Source organism: Anguilla rostrata, chromosome 9 (assembly GCF_018555375.3).
Source record: "Anguilla rostrata isolate EN2019 chromosome 9, ASM1855537v3, whole genome shotgun sequence".
NCBI lineage: Eukaryota > Metazoa > Chordata > Actinopteri > Anguilliformes > Anguillidae > Anguilla > Anguilla rostrata.
In genome coordinates, this window is record NC_057941.1 from 36,898,356 (window position 1) to 36,916,398 (window position 18,043).

Consider the following 18,043-nt stretch of genomic DNA (forward strand, 5'->3'; position numbering starts at 1 on the left):
CAAAGGGAGAGGATGTAGCACAAAGGGTGTGATAAAAGGTCAATTTAACTGAGTGTGGTGGTAAACAATCAATCCTATTTGCAGCTGTCCCACTACAATGTGAGACACCTCAGAAGGGTAGAACTGTGGCTCCCATGTTTTCCAACACTGTGATGCTCACATCTGGAGTTAAAGCTTTAAATATGGTACACCCTAAATGGGCAAGGATTGGCCAGATTTGGCATGTGCACTAAGGGGTTAATGTGTAATTTTTATAATAAATAATTTCATTACTAATTTAAATGGCCAATTTATAGTTTGTATAAATTGTATAAATTTAGGTTAACTTACATGTCCTGGATCAAAAACTTGACCACAAGTTCATAAAAATCTAAGGGTGGATATGTAGAACTACTAAAGATCTATGAAGCAAAAAGTATTTGTCACCAAATCTATCCAAAATGTCGAAATTATGCATTGCCGTACACGTCACACATTCACATACTTCATGACAAATCAACTGTTTTGACTCAAGAAACTCACTGTTGCATCATTTTCAAGTGGGAATTACAAGCATTCCGTCAGTATGGTGGTCTAAAATATTTAGTTGTCCAGAAACATACCCAAAATCTCTCCAAAAATGAATAAAATGCTTTTTTGTCCATTATAAACCATATAAATGAGCCCCTTATGAAAATTTAAGATGAAACAATATCTTATTAAAAAATAATGCAAAAACATTGTCACACAATGTGGTATAGAACCTAAATGTGTAATAATGAAGTCTCATGTATTTTTGTACTCCGTACTCTCGCATGTTTTCTTGTATGGGGATGAGATGACATGAAAACAATTTTCAACTGTCCACCACATTTTAGCAATGTTCCTACTCTCACGTCATCACTGTTGCATGCATCACAAAAACTACTAAACTACCAATGAACTCTTACATTACAGTGTGAAATATTCTCATTAGAAAATACCACTAACATATTTAAAGACACTCAATTTCAAAAATAACATATATAATCAAAATATTTTGAGAAGTAATACATAGCGATGATGAAATGTTATCTCTGTTAACCTCTTAGCGCAAAGCCCCTAGTGGTCAGCATGCCGACGTGCCTAGATTGCTCAATTCAGAGATTCTGTGCTCCTGCAACTTTATTTAAACTAAATTTAAATACGTGTTTAATACTATAAAATACTTACGACAAGCATGTCTTCTAATGTCTTCAATTGTTGCATACACCAAGCTGCAGGACACATTTGTAAAGGACTTCCGTTGGATCCATTGTGCGCACTGCCTTTTTAATACGGCGGGGTTTATATACACGTCGCTGCTGATTGAGTAACACCTCTGACACACCCACCAAATGAGAGAAAACATACCTCCCGTTGCACACAGTTTCACACATAGACATATATACATAGATGCCACATTGGCCTTTGGATCGTACGTCAACGTCGCCACCATATTGGACAAGGCAAGACTGGCCTCATTAGAACAAAGCTTGATTTCTTGCTATTTGCTTGCTAGCTAACATGAGTAGGATTGCAAGCATTGTAAGGCTAGCTTTGCTTGTTAGCTACCTACCAATGTTTCTTGCAAGTCGTGTTTTGATTTTGAACGAATTAAACTGAACATAACCACAATAATTTTACAATTTAAAATAGCTAGAAAGCAAATGGTTACCTGAAACTATTTGGGGCAATTTGGATATTTAATATGTTATGTATTAAAATAATAAATCAAAACACAAATTTAATGTTGCAAGAAAACATTGGTAGCTAGTTAACAAGCAAAGCTAGCCTTTATAAATGATAAATGATGCTTGCAATCATGCTCATTTTAGCCAGCAAGCAAATATAAAGAAATCAAGCTTGTTCTAATGAAAAATGTTTCAGCTAAAATCAATACTCAAATTCATTACTTTCTAGCCAGCTTGCCAGGTTAAAATTTTTGTGGTTATGTTCAGTTTAATTCGTTCAAAATCAAAACACGGGAGTCATGTGGGACTGCTGAGCGAGATGGCTGCGCACTAACAAAGCTCCAAGAACCCACCATTAAATTTTACATATTCGAGCATATTTACTCCACCATTTGCGACCAAAATAGTGAACTTAATTAGAATTTATGTTTCGATCACATAAAGTGCAATTACCAACATCGTGCAGGATGTCTACCTCGAAATATTTCAAGGGAACCACAACCACACGTGCAAATACAAGGCAGAGCACACTGCCGGGAGACGGTGCATCGCCACAAAAGCAAACGAACCAAGACACTAAAATGGAAAATCTACTGGCCGAAATCAGTCAGATTGGCTCCACTTTGCGCAGGGTGGCTGCTGATGTAGCTATGATGAAAGAAACAACAACAGAGCTGAAAAACTCAGGGAACGCCATTCAAGAAAGACTGACTGAAGCCGAGGGATGAATTTCCAAGATGGAGGACGTTACCGCACGCCTGGGCGACATTGGTGAGATGAACGACAAGCGTCTGGAAACTATGTGGAACCGCATGGAGGATCTAGAGAACCGGAGTTAATAGTAAACAAAACGGGGTAATTATTTTAATTAACAAAAGACTGAGTTTTGTAATGCTTGGGGAACTCAAAGATAATGCAGGGAGGATAATGTGTATAGATGCTCTGATTAATGGTGTAAAAGTGGTACTGTGTAACATATACGTGCCTAATAAGGATGACCCAGTCTTTATTATGAGGTGAACAAAATCCTGGGTGCCAAAGAAGGACACATCATACTGGCAGGAGATTTTAATCAAGTAATGGATCCTGTGCTTGATAAAAGCAAATTTAAGACATCAACAGTGCCAAGGGACAGGGCTGCCTTAGATATGCTGACAGAAGATGTTAGTCTGACAGATATATGGAGGCTGGTGAACCCTCTTAAGCCAAAAACTCCAGAACCAATACAACACCAATCCCGTTAGCGGGCAGATCGTGGTCGCCTATCTAACTTGAGGGCCTCACTAAAGACTTTCGCTGTACTAGACCCCTGATCAGTGGGTCTTAGTCAGAATTGTCCCCCTGAGTATTTAATCAGAATTTCGGCTGAAAAGAATATTAAATGGATTAGAGTCATGAAGACCACGCAAGTTAAAAATAAGAAGAATTTATTAACAGGCAGGTAGGTCATTAGCTTAGAATTCACAATCAATTATAAAATATGAAATTTCTAGAACATATATACAGAGTAAAAAGTTCTTACCAAGCCTGTTCAGCTACACACGGAACACAGAGTATGCGTAGTGTGGGAAGTCGATTACGATCTTCCCCGACAGGATTGTCTCCCTTTCTTTTAAGCCAAATCACGCGTTTGATCTAGGCAGCATTGCCATAAATTAACCTGGACGAATGATAAAATCTGGAATTTAGGCCCCCACCGTTTGGAGGCTGTTGTAAAAACAATTAGTGGGGAGATTGTGAAAAGGAGATGATTAACAGAGTTAATTCCATTGTGATAATTTCAGAAACTCAGGGAAAAACTATGTTTTATTAAATTTTATTTGGTATGAAACATATTTCATTCAATTTCCCTGAATACGTCCATAACAAACATGTCAAGGGGATGTAATATTATGGTGCAGTTGTCATGAAAATACCCTTTTGTTGAACCATTTTACATGCAATCCATGTTATTACTACATAATACATCAATATAATGAAAACATGTGCATGGTTTGTAAGGTTTTACGGGGTTTGTCAATATTATAAACAGACGGTTTAGATCCAGATCCAGAAAAGAAATAAAAAGTGTAATGATAGAGGGGCCCACATAAGGGCACTGTGGTACTGTCAAGAGCAGTTGCCCCACCATTTTGCCAGAGGCCTGATGATCTTTTCACCCTTAATGGCCCCAAAACACACACACCCACAACCATAGACAAATAGTCAAGTTCCCCTTATCTCAGTCTTGTCCAGAGGGTAACATTCCAGAGAGCCAACGACCTGCTCATCCAGAGGAAGTCCGAGTAACCTATTGTTTTATCACAAGGTTCTCGGGTCCTTTGAAGTACAGGATGAGTCCCAGGCCCCAGACTCGTTCAAATGCCAGCCTTTTCTGGGTCCCAGTTTAACTCCTTGCCTCCTTTAATGGATACCATACAATCATACTCCAATTTATCTGGATACAAAATAAATTGGAGTAAATCTGAGGCTATGCCAATATCTAAATTATGCTATCAACATCCAGTATCTCAGTTTGGCTTTAGATGGGTCCCAATTGGAATGAAGTATTTAGGGGTCAAACTCAGTCCAAATTTAGATGAGATAATCACTTTAAATTCTGAACCTTTATTGAATAAGATAAAAAATAATCTGGAAAAATGGGAGTCATTGAAATTGTTTCTCTGGGCTAAAGTCAATGTTGTTAAAATGGCTGTTGCCTCCCAGTTTAATTATATCTCTATGATGCTTCCACTAAATATTCCAGACCTGATTTTTAAGCAGTATGACAAAATAATTAAAGACTTTCTCTTGGGGAAAAAAAGGCCAAGAATCAAGTTGAGCAAGATGTGGACACCCAGAGATAGGGGTGGTCTAGGTCGACCTGATGTGAGGATTTACAATATATCCTTAGAAATGGCTAAAATGGCTAAACATTGGTGCAAGGTGAATCAGGATTTAGACTGGGTAACCATAGAGCAGAATTTGGCCTCACCATATCGTCCCATTGACATTCTCTCACAATTAGCAGGAAAAGAGTCCAACCCAAATCCCATAGTATCTCATTCAAGAAATGTCTGGAGGAAAATTCATAAAGCATATAAAATGTCGCCTTTTAAACAATCATATTCCACACTTTGGAATAATCCTGAAATACGTATAGGGAAGACAAAGGTGTACTGGACACAATGGCAGTCTGCAGGGGTGAGCACGATTGGTCATCTATATGAGAATGGGATTTTTATGTCATATATGGATCTGAAGAAAAAATATAATCTTGATAATAAAGGGTATTTATGGAATATTGTAATATTGTATAATATTACAATATTTATAGTAATATTGAAGACAACGATTGGTCAAGGATTCTATCAAATGTAGGAAAAGGGGTTCGAGAGGCTAAAGGAAAATTCACTCTGTACAAGATAATACATAGATATTACCTGACACCAACTAGGTTTTATAAAATGGGAATAGCTGATAATAATGTGTTGGAAGTGTCAGGATGAGGTGGGCACATATTTACATATGATTTGGGAATGTCCCATGGTGTATCCATTCTGGTGTAAAATTCTTGAATTCCTAGAGAAATGGTTGGGATCCACACTACCCCCACAGCCACGGCTCTGTCTCCTCGGTGACAGAGCAGTGGTACCCAATATAACAAATAACGAATTTACCATTATAAAAGTTGGTTTTATTACAGCTGCCAGAATTCTACTACGTAATTGGAAAAACCCCAGAACCCCTGATCTCAAAGAATGGAATGAGGAAATGATCAAGATTACATTATATGTATATATATAACACATGTTGGGAAGAATTAATGGTGAGGGAAAAATGAAAGAGACATGGGATCGATTCTGGACTCATGTAAATCTTAAATGAAATCAAAAACATCGACCTCATACTGTACCTTTTATGTCAACCTTGTCTTCTTGTCTGTTTATTATTGTTTTTATCTTATATTATTGGAATTATTATTTCATTTTATTTATTTTGTATTTTCTGTAAGGAATGGCTGTATTCTAAAAATGTACAAAAATGCTGCAATGTACTGTATCTGTACCATTTTGCAAATAATTTGAATTACAAAATCAAAACACGACTTGCAAGAAAACATTGGTAGGTAGCCAACAAGCAAAGCTATCCTTACAATCAAGGTTATTTGAGGCTTACAATCCTACTCAAGTTAGCTAGCAATGCATTTATTACTTTCTAGCCAGTTTGCCAGATTAAAATTAACTGTGGCAATTTCATATGACAATGAATTATTTTCCACCACATAAATAATTCAGTTCATGTAAACCTGTAAAACGTTGATACACACTCCTCTCTTCTGAGTCCAGCAGCGATTATAGCCAAACTATCGAGATTCTAAGTAAATGGAGATAAAACTTTTTTTTGTACTCCATGTAGATCATAAACCCTTGAATATAAAAACGACTCATTGAAATCGGTTGAGAAATGTAACGTTATAGTGCTTTTTATTCAGAAAAACTGCAGCTCCCCCATTTACTTCTATTTGTTTTCAGGCCAGTCTTGCCTAGTCCAATATGGCAGCGACATTGACGTATCGCAGCAATGGGCCGAAGCAGTCAATGCGGCGTCTATGTATATATGTCTATGGGTTCCCACCGTTTCGAGGAAACATGTCGTTCAACCCGGAAACCGTAGCAAAACAGTGCACACCATTTTCAGATTGAACGTGCCCGATATCCTTTATTTAGGAAACAAATTAGTTTGTAAGATGTTGCCACTCGTATATCGAGTCGTTTATGATTGCTTACCAGTTTTAATTAATGGCCGATAATTCTCTGGTTACAATGCAGCACTTAGCTATGTTAAGTGCTCCTGCTCCGTACCAGGCTAATAATAGGCCTAAACCGGGCACAATGCTGGATTCATGGGTTTTAATGTATAAATTATATATAATGCATATTTTAATTACTGTTTAGTTAAAGGTGCAGTGTGTAGAATTTTGTGGCATCTAGCGGAACGGACTTGGCAGAAATGGAATGTAATATTCATAAGTAGGCTTTAATTAGTGTAGGCCTATAATCCCATGAAAATAAGAATCATGTTTTCGTTACCTTATTTAGGCAGTATGCTTCGTAAAGCAGGCAATATACTTCATAAGAAGTAGAACTTTTTGAGCAAAACGAAGCAATGAGAACAACTGAAGAACAAAAAGACGCAGTGTTGTGTGTTAGTACGGTGCAGTGTGCGACGGCCTCCAGGGAGAACTCTTGGAAAATTTCTTTCTTGTTCTCCGACCTCCTCCTCTCAGCTATTGGTCCAAATATCACATGGTTGGTTACGTCACAGTTGAGAGTTCAGAGGGCAGACTTCACATGCTAATGTACGGAGAATCAACGCCAATCTCTCTTCTGTAGAGATGGGAATTCTGTGAGTTCCCGCATGTTTGATGAATGGTGCTACTTGTTTCAGCAAGTCATCAAAACGCCTAGCACACATTCGGAAATAAGAGAAAGTGGACCCCTTGTCTAAACTCCATTTGCCGAATGTACAGACAAAACTCTCCATTCTCCGTCCTACTCTGATTTGGAGGGCGAATGTACCATCTCCTTCACCTTTTTTCCTTCTTTTGCATAGCTAGATAAACTAAAGCCATTTTAAACACTTTTTAAAAACTTTTTGTTTTGTGTTGCGACTTCATGTAGCCCTTCACTTTATACATCCATGGCATAGCCATGAGATGGGGGCCTGGGCGAGATTCCAGCCCCGGTTAATAGCTGTAATTATTCATAATTATTCACGCCCCAGTGTCGTGGAGTGACTTTAAACCGTGCGGTGTTCTCACTGAGTATGTTCGCCGGTGGTTCTCAATCCTAAAGTTCTTTCTTCTTACTGAGTATACTGCCAGCAAAGAATGAGCCCTTTATATCTACATAGGGAGCGGATCCTCTTCCACGGAAGCCGCCATGTTGCATGGCCATGTTTCTACAATAAGCCCAGAATGGACACACGGCTCTAGAGAGGGTCTTTCGCACTTTTTTTCCCCCGCATATTTTTGGTGGGTGGCACGAATGCACCGGTTGGAAGACAAAGAAGAAGAAACAAGAGACTGAGTGGTCATATATTGTCTTAGACAATCCGTTTGTGAAATATACTCGCATTTGTGATGCCTGGGTACCTTCCAAAATAGCTGTGAGTAATACCACACGTGTTACGGTGTTGTCGCCCTTTTTAGTACAGTCTGGCTTGATTGACAATCCATTTATTCAGTAGGTGAGAGTATAAGCTTTCTAACGATGTATAACAGGTCTAATTTTGCTTTTGGAATAGCGTTTTATTGGTCAGCATAATCGAAAGTTTTCTTATCATCGCATTTATTTACGCATTCACAGGTAGCAGAAAACGAAACGTTGTCAACGATTTTTCGTAATTTCTTGGGAAATACTATTAGGCTATTATTGAGGACTTCTGGGCATAGCTAAGCCATATGTTTGCTGATAGACCTAGCTGACATCGTTTTCTGGTGTTTAAGACAGAAGCGGATTTATTTACTGTCTCTTGTCTCTATCACCTGCCCGGAGCTCTAGTCCAAGTTTGCTGAGCACCCCCCCCTAGCCCAGAGCTCCAGCCCTAGACCCGCTAGACCAGCTGGGCACCCCCACCTCCTGCCACTATTGACTTTCCATAACAAACTGGTGCCTGCCCGCGGCAGATGGGTTCCCCCTCTGAGTCCGGTTCTGCTCAAGGTTTCTTCCTGCTATCAGTCAGGGAGTTTTTCCTTGCCACTGCTGCCCTAGGCTTACTCTTTGGGGGCTGGTTCTCTGTAAAGCTGCTTTGTGGCAAAGCTCCTTTGTTAAAAGCCCTATACAAATAAAACTGATTGATTGATTGATTGATTTCTATCTATTGAAAACAGGTAAGATTTCATCATCGCTAAGTACTACTGCTCAAAATATATTGGTTATATACGTTATTTTTTAAATTGAGCGTCTTTAAATAGGTTAGTGGTATTTTATAATGAGGATATTTCACACTGTAATGTAAGCGTTAGTTATTAGTAGTGTAATAGTTTTTGTGACGCATCATGTCTTTCTATAATTTACCATGCAAGGCAGCTAACGTTAGCAATAAAATGCTTCCACAATGCAGAACAATTAACAATCATAATCGCTATCTTATTTGTAAGCTATGACCTATAGTTTTACAGACTAAATAACAAAATACAATTTATAAATCTATCAAGGAACCTCATCACTTGACACTTGGCTACTGGATGCTGTCGTAGACGATGACATCATTTTTGTAACTTACAGGTGACCATAGCTTCTCCTACGTCGTTGGAAAGGGAGGGGTGAGGGGAGGGTATTCAGTTGGTTGCAATCTGCAACCTCACCGTTAGATGCCACTAAATCCTACACACTGCACCTTTAAATGTACATGTATTCACTGTAGCCTTACAGTAGGCCTATAATTAGTTTTAGAAGTGTCTTGGTATGCTGCGACCCCATGACATCCTACCCTCGCCTCTACGATACCATTTGTTTACCTTAAAAGGGATTTGTCATCTCTTCTCTGGAGACACTCACACCTGCATATGTGCATTTGGGATATATCTTTCTGGGGTTTCTCATGGAATACAACCGATAACTTCTAATAATTAATAGGTTCATGACAATTTACTCATTTGTGTCTAATAAGAATATTTTTGGTGAAACTCTTTTTTTAATCTTACCGAAGTCTCCCGAGTATAAACCTCACTCCTGGATTAGACACACCAATTCTAATTGAATATACACTTTCTTGTCGCCGAAAAGCAGATAACAATTGACCACATTCAAACATTGAGTCATAACTGTAGTTGTACATCAAAGAAAGATCCAAAGAATAATTCCTTAGGAAATTATGCAGCAATGAGACATGTCAAAATTTTAATAGGCTTAATAAAATGAGACAAAAACCACTTATTCCAATAGATTTTTCTTTAATCAAACATCCAAAATAAATACAATCAAGACAATAAAATTTCTTCAGCCTTTAATTGTGAAATCCACTGGCCATGGCAAATTCTACCCGACAGCAGCTGAAGCCCTCATTCTTTTCCAAGATCCTGATGACGACCTTTAAAACAGAAAACACAAGTCACTAGTCCCCTTTACACATCACTGTTATTGTTTATCATGTAACCAAAATCAGTCAGCAATTCAATTATTCTAAAACTAGAGAGCATTGACCTTTGTTTTTCCAATATACAACAGTCTTATACAATATAAAACCACCTAGACATGCCACAGACCTTCCCAATTCTCTCACACGCACACACACACACACACAATCCCTGTGCAAGTTCTAAATGGAATATATGAATGTATACATGTTCACCTATTGCAGGTGTCGCTCAATTCACAACAGAATGTTGCATCCCTCAAATGCGGATGAGATGGACCAGCACAGTCTGTGTGGAGCCAGCATTCACAGTTGTAGCATTGCCCCCATTCAATGGTCTGCACGTCTGCATACAGCAGCCTGAAGAAACTGAATACTTGCCCTCTTTTTTGGTTTGAAGTTTGGGCATAGTAGGCAGTGGAATAAGTGTCCGCAGCACGTGTTGCTTTTTAAAATTTTTGATGGCGAGCCAGCATTCCATTTGGATATATGCTCTTAAACAAATATGGATTTAAATATTATTTACAGTAACATTTATGTGTTCCAAATTGTAATTACAAGGGCAGTGGCCATGATATCTCTTCACAACAAGGGGCTAATAATTTGTTTAGATAGTAAAAATATGCTTGCTAGCTTTTAAGTTTGGATTAAACCAATGATTTCAAACAGGGGTGTTTCCCCCCCCCCAATGACTACATATGATAATCAAAGATTGGGAAACTATTGTTGAATAAATGTCAGGATATTCCTTCCAATGTTTCAAACTAATGTACTGCCAGTTTAAGTAAACATGATTCCGACATCATAAATAGATGACCACTTATAAGGAGGGCATTAAAGGTTTTCGGGGGAAAGGCTGTATAATTAAAATATACAGAACGTCTAGCTAACCTTATGATCGTCTTCAACATGTCGTATATTCAAACGCACTCATTTGCTCAAGGGGCATCGAGTAGCAATGACCAAGGCTAACAAACTTAGCAGCAAACGTAACATTTGCATAAGTTCAGCCAGTATCTCCAGACAATATCCGCTCACCAAACCATTATAAAATAGCTTCCAAGCTAATATCTTATATTATTGAAAGTAATAAAACTTTTATATATCTCGGCTTTAGCTTCATATGTTCAAGAAACCAGCCTTCCTTCACCTTTTACCATCACTTCAAACGGTTCTGTCGTTTGTTCCGTTCTTTTCCCGTCGTCAAACTCCACTCCAAGGAACTGTATACGAACAGTTTGTTTAGATCACTTGAATTCCGTTCGTAGTGTAGAGGTTACATCATTTCCAGTCCTTCCACTTGTTCATTGGGTCCTTCAGATGGAGGTGACATGCTTCCGGACCCATGCGTGGACCCGTGGTGGAGATTCCCCAGTCTGCTGCAGCCAGACCCTTCTCAAATTATGAGCCAGCAGCCACACCACCACGCCTACTGGCTGAAGCTAAGCAAGTGTGGGCTTGGTTACGTGGATGGGAGACCACCAGGGAATACTGAGTTGCTGCTGGAAGTGGTGTTGGTGGGCCAGCAGGGGGCAATCTTCCCTCTGGTCAAATAAACCCCAATGCCCCAGTGCAGTGACGGAGACGCTGTGCTGCAGGAGATGCCGTCTTTCAGATGAAACATTAAACCAAGGTCTTGACTCACTGTGGTCATTAAAGATCCCATGACACTTATCGCAAAGAGTAGGGGGTTCCCCGGTGTCCTGGCTAAAATCCCAGATCTGGCTCTCACAAAAACTTGCCACCTAATCATCCCCTGATTTAATTGGCTAAAAAAATGTTATCTCCCTCCAGTGGAGCTGCTCAGTGGCCAACAATAGAGGATTGTGGTTGTACTGGGCAGCTCCCAGGTGTGAGTGTGCATGAGTGTGAAGCAGGGCGTGGCTGCAAAAGAGCATCCATGCTCAGCGAATCTACCCTGGGTAAATAAAGTTTAAATAAAAAATAAAAATTTCAGTTTTTTTGAGAACTTTGTTGCTTCACCCAGAAACCTTGACCAAACACCACTGGCACTTTTATGGCAGTAGTGGGTGTTCTTATCAGAACAGCTTGTCATCTTTTGACATTATACACAGTATATGCAGTTTTCACATGCTGTTGATCAAGACATAGCTGTAACAAGTTCTGCAGTCCTTCTCCCCACAAACCACACAATCCGTCGTTTTTAGACGCACACAGGCTTTATTGTGCACTCGATACAAAAAGAGGGAATGTGATAGAAAAATTATGCTTGTGTATATATAAATGGAAAATTACTGGTTGGGGAAAAAGAACGTGTAAAATATTGCGTGCCCAAGGTCGGGTGGACCCACCAACCACAACCACATACAGCTGCAACACCCCAGGCAACTGCGACGTCCGCAGAATAAGAAACCCACCCAAATTGACACAAGGGATCCCTGACGCCAAACCAACGCCCCAGGGCCAGGATCACCATTACCACACCCGTCAAGCAGAAAAGAGAGCTGATGAGGAGGAGGCTCCTCTACATCCCATGATCCAGTGCCCAAATCCGCACAGAAGTGGGCAAGACCAACTAGATGTCGTCTTCGTGAACAGACCATTCAAGGTGAGTGAGATGAAAGCCCTCATCGACGACCTGCCCGATCACATGAATACTGGAGGTGACAGGTACTCTACCGCCATACAAAAAATGTTTAACCAATGTAGACCAAACACAGATGAACTTGCCAGCATATTACAGAGAAACTTGAAATTAAAATGGGACGCTGTACAAGGTGGTTTTCTCATTCAAACCATACAATGATCAGAGAGTCCTGGTGATTACCAAACTGCAATAGAAAACCTACTCAGATGTACACGTGATCATTTTCCCATCCAAATGGACTGGGGAAAAGTCTGAGGGGTGCAGCAGGAGCCCACTGAATCTGTCGTAGACTTTCTTGGCAGGCGCACACCCCACCTAAAATAATGAGTGGCAGAACCATTATAACGCATGATGCTGGGGGAAGGAAAACGTGAGAGGTTTACCACCCCGCTAGCAGTTTGAATAGATGATGAACAAGGTGTAATGGAGCTAAAACACTTGTTTTTGTTCTCTGATTTTTGTCCTGTAAATCTGTTAGGGAGGGATCTGATGTGCAGACTAGGATTCCAGATTGATTGTTCGAACGAAGGACTGTGTGTCACTAGAGCTGAACATTTTACCCCACCTAAGTCATCACAGTTAGGAGACAGATTATTTATCTATTTGTGGATGTTGTCAGGAAAGGCTCAGATGAAAGATTTGATTTTGATTTTGGTACTGCTTATCACCTCTGGTATGGCAAGGGTATCCAGCTGTATAAATGGATACAATGGAAAATGCTATGTGAAAGTTGTGTAAGTCGCTCTGGATAAGAGCATCTGCTAAATGCCTGTAATGTAATGTAATGTAATGACATGATGTCTCAGGAAGAGTTGCATGTCACTGCTAGTGTAAGCAGAGATAGAGATGAGGACTGGGAAAGGAGATGATTCTTCGGACACTCAGAGAGTGATCTAGTAAGAGGGAAAACATTGTATGTAGGGAAAGAATTCTGTGCAATACCTGTACAAATGACAATCCAAGAATTTTATTGTGTAAAAGACAGCATGCCTCACGTGTCACTGTGCAAAGCCTTCAATAAAAAAAGGGAGGACATGGGACCATGGATAAAAGAATGTTGTCTCACCACTGATTGGGTAACTAGACCTGATGGCAGCCAATTTTTGCCATCTCTGGGCATCATGGTATACCCCTACTCCCTTGAACAATGAGGAATGTACATGCAGAACCTGTCAGAATAGTGTTCGACTCGGCGGCAGACGAAAGGCTCGCCTCAGTACCTGCCCATTTGTCGGGCTCCTGAAGGGGGCTACTCCATTAGTGGTTACCCTGAAATCTTCCTATAGGCCTTGTAAAAATCAATCTCATAAAAAACACGTTTTCAACGTACAAAAATGCCAAGTTACTCAAAAGTATTGATATCAAAATGACGCCAAGTTACGGTACTACAAACAATATAGGCTATCTTTCCTCACCGAAATGACATAAGATGTATTTCAAAGCAATGCTACCCAATATTTCCTCAGTTTTTTCAAGTCACTTGGCCCTGTGTATAAGCATGCACTACATGGACAGGCCAAGCATATGTGTGGATGGCTCTCTCACAATCAAGATTGATTGAATAGGCGTGTATATGTCCAGTTTGTATTGGTATGCATGTATTTCGCTGCCCAGCTTTTCAGTTGCGTGAATGATAGTATGTTTCTTGGTATAAGTGTGTGTTCGTGAATGTGAATGTAACATGCTGCGAGGGAAATGTCTCCATGGGGATAAAGAAGTTGTCTATGTATGTATGTACAATATGTATTTTACATGCAGTATTTATTGTACGTAGCAAATATACAATAACTTGCACATGTACTCAAATTCAGTTCAGAAGCAAGTATAAACATGTTTTCTGGAGAAACATGCTTCCTGTAGTTACTCAGCAGCAGTTTTGTACATTAATTTCAATGTGTTCCATGAGGCAATTCGAAATATTTGACTCTTTGATCTGACATAGAATTTGCATGACATTGTAAAATGGTAAGATTACAAAACACAGGGCCAAGTGACTTGAAAGAACTGAGGAAATATTGGGTAGCATTGCTTTGAAATACATCTTATGTCATTTCGGTGAGGAAAGATAGCCTATATTGTTTGTAGTACCGTAACTTGGCGTCATTTTGATATCAATACTTTTGAGTAACTTGGCATTTTTGTACGTTGAAAACGTGTTTTTTATGAGATATCATTTCTTTTTGCAAAGCGTTTTATTATGAGAGTGAGAAATGCGACCCTGCAAGAAACGGTTGTGGATTATGGCTATCGTTGTGAGAATCTGTACAGTCTGATGAGCGTGTACCGTTCAGCAGTTTCGGTTTGCTATATATGTAAAACAGTGGCTGTGAGAAAGGATGCAGTGGCGTAAGCGTAAACGGATCAGGAACGCAGATGAAATATGGTATGTACTCACGGATTTGACGTCCATCCAACGAGCCTTGACTGACAAAAGAATCAACAAGCCGTAGAATTATAACTCCCTAGGTCGCAACTTGTGTAGCCTTCTGTCCTGCTCCGTTGTCTGTTATTTCGTGGAGATGCACTTTTAGTGTTTGTAAGGTTTATCCTTCTGTCCTGCTCGCTGTCTGTATTCGGAGATGCACTTTTAGTGTTGTGTTATAGGCATTTCGATAGGCTTATCTGCAGGTAGGAATCCTCTTCGCTGTTTTGCTAAACTAGAACCGGAAAACATGATAGTGGAGAATAGGAGCAGACGCATATGTCCCAGCAGGCTTTGCATATGAGAAAATAACAACAGTGTGAGAGAAATTAGGATGAAATTATAAAATTCCGTAGTTGAAACAAGATGTTTTTAGCAGAATGGGCATGTAGGTGAAGGTTGACATGATCACAGAGTATAGTGCGAAGTAAATGGAGTGACCATGAGCGAGTTTATATTCCTTATCAAACGGTATATATAACAGTCGGTATTGAACGTCAGTATTTGAAGTGGACGGTTAAATTACATTACGTTACATTACAGGCAAATAATGTGTGCAATCTATTGCACTAATGTGTTTTTCTCATGTTCAGTGCTAGTAGTTATACTTATGAGTGAATCATGATTTTAAATGTAATGTTTTAATGCGGAGTTGCAGAATGTACATACGTAGTAATTGTGTGTAGCCTATGTGGCTAGATAGAGAACAGAGCGAGGTAACATGAATGTAGAAACGTGGCGTTTGCTGATATGAAAGTTTTGTACGGTAGCCAAGTGAAGAAATGTAGTTAGTAGAAATGGCACAGTGGTGAACTGGTGTAACTTTTTAATAAAAGGAATACATTTGCCGTCATGAAATGCATATGGGTGGTCGTGAGTGTGTTTTGGTAAAGCAAATATAAGCGTAAGAAAACGTTAGTGTAAAAGAGGAAATGGTCTGCCTGAGGGCGAGTCGGGATTCAAGCCTCGACCCTGAGGTTTACCAGTCTGTGACTTCGTTAGTGCAGCACCATGCCATAGCTATGCAATGCGTGAAATGTCATTAGCAAACCTGCCGGTGGTTTTAAAGAACACAGGCCAGTAAGCACAGAAGAGCTCCCGTTGAATCCATATGGCTTAGCAATATTGTAGCCGGTTAATATGTGAACGTACGGACGGTAAGTCATAATGCATATGGCTTAGCAATATTGTAGCCGGTTAATAACTGAACGGTGAACGGCGGGTAGATATGGTGCAAAAGCAATAATTGATAAGTAGGCTAGTAGACAATTGTTAGTGAGGGTTGAAGCAGGTTAAAGAAACGTGTTCCTAGCTGGGCTTGAACATACGATCCCGTGTTCCCAAGACTGTAACCTTACCCACTAGGCCACAGGCGGACTAGCTGTTTAAACTAGAAATGTTTCAGAGTAAAAATGTATGGGTGTTTCGCGTGTGTATGCGCGTTCTTGATTGGATCGTGTAGGTGCAGATTTGGCTGGTGTTAGTGAAATGTCCAATGGGGAGACATGTTGTTAGTGGGATAGGCGGCAGGAAAAATAAGAATGAGAAGAAGAAGTAGAAGATGAAGAAGAAGAAGAAAGAGAAGAAGAAGAAGAAGAAGAAGGAGAAAACGCAAAATCCCCTTAGTTTGGGGCTTTATTGTGTGGACATGTGAAGTTGTTTATGAATTCTGTCTGTTGAAATGGGGTCAGAATGTGCAGAATTTAATGTTTTTAAGGGCTGAGTGTCTGTGGCTGTTGTGGTTATTTCTGTGGGGAACCCTGAAAAGTGCCAAACTCCCGGTGCTGTATGGGTATGGGGCATGCCCCCGCCAAGGCGTAACTTGGCGGGATGGCATACCTGCCATCCCAATACCCATTGCGTCCAGAAGCGGTACAAGGCATTGCCCCGGCCTTTCAATCTCTATTAGAAAAAGGTGTTGTCATACCTTACCCTGAATCGTCATGCAACATGCCAATACTACCAGTAAAGAAATCAGAAGGCACCTGGCGAGTCATTCAAGATTTACGTGCAGTTAATAGCACCGTGCATTATAGAGCAACGGTAGTGCTGAACCCTGTTACTATTCTGTGACACGTCATGACTACCCTGGAAGGGACAGAAGAGCTGGACATAGGGAGATGCGGAAATTCCAGATATCTTCAGTGTTTTATTGCCAGTAGTGAGAGAGGGCAATCAGAACAAACACAAACAGAAAACCTTTGCTCGTCACCCTCACGGGATCTGGGCAAAAACTAAAACAACAAAGACAAAATAAATGAAATTAAACGTTTCGCTTTTCAGCCTCCTTCGTGGTACGTGCTCTCTCTCACCGTCGTAGGGGAAAGAAGCACACTTAAATCCTGGACTGATTTGTTACATCATCCAGGTGTGCGCCTACTTAACCAGTAGGCCTTCTACCAGGTCCTCCAATTTCCCTGAATTCCTCCAGCAATATATATAAATATTTAGGTCAAACTCTCTCACACCGAGGTTGAACATTAGGAACATAATGCAATTCTAAAGATTCCAAAACCTATCACTAAGAAACAAGTAATGTCAGGTAGGCATGACGAGCTACTGCAGACAGTGGATTCCCAACTTACACAACCATTGCAAAACCTAGCACACGGCTATGGTTTAGCAGCCCCATTATAAGGTCCAATAGACCGAGGATGCACTGAACAGTTTTGAATCAATTAAACAACAGCTGGCCAGCAACAATAGGACTTCCTGACATGTTAAAGCCATTCTCACTTGCAGTCGATAAAAAGAATGGGTATATGACAGCAGTCCTTTTGCAAGAACATGGGGGAAAACAAAGGCCTGTCACTATTCTCAGCAGCTAGACTCAGTCACTAGAGGGCTGCCTCCCTGTCTTAGGGCGGTAGCAGCAGCCTCAGCAGCTGTGACAGTTAGCAGCCCTTGCGGCTTATAGGCCGCTCAAAGTTTGGGTTACTCATGCTGTGGCTGAGAATTTGCTTTAACAGCAGACATCGCACTTGTCTACTGCGCTCATGCTCCACTACCAGCATGTGTTGTTATCTCTACCTAATGTAACTGAAGCGTTGCTTTGGCATTAAACCTGCTACTCTTTTTCCTACCGAGGAGGACGGTGAAACCCATGACTGTGGGTCGGCTGTAGAAAAAAATTCTGACACCAAGACCCAATCTACAGGCACAACCTCTCACCAACCCCGACCTAATCTTATTTGTGGAGGG

General features: G+C 40.3%; 1 long non-coding RNA gene across 1 annotated transcript in view; it reads left to right on the forward strand.

Annotated features, from left to right (window-relative positions):
* Window positions 1-11,763, forward strand: part of LOC135263702 (uncharacterized) — a 36,897-nt gene extending 25,134 nt beyond the window's left edge. The window contains exon 2 of the long non-coding RNA XR_010332514.1: window positions 11,133-11,763. This is a non-coding gene — a long non-coding RNA (uncharacterized LOC135263702). The remainder of the gene's footprint in view (window positions 1-11,132) is intronic.
* Window positions 11,764-18,043: the final 6,280 nt, after the last annotated feature.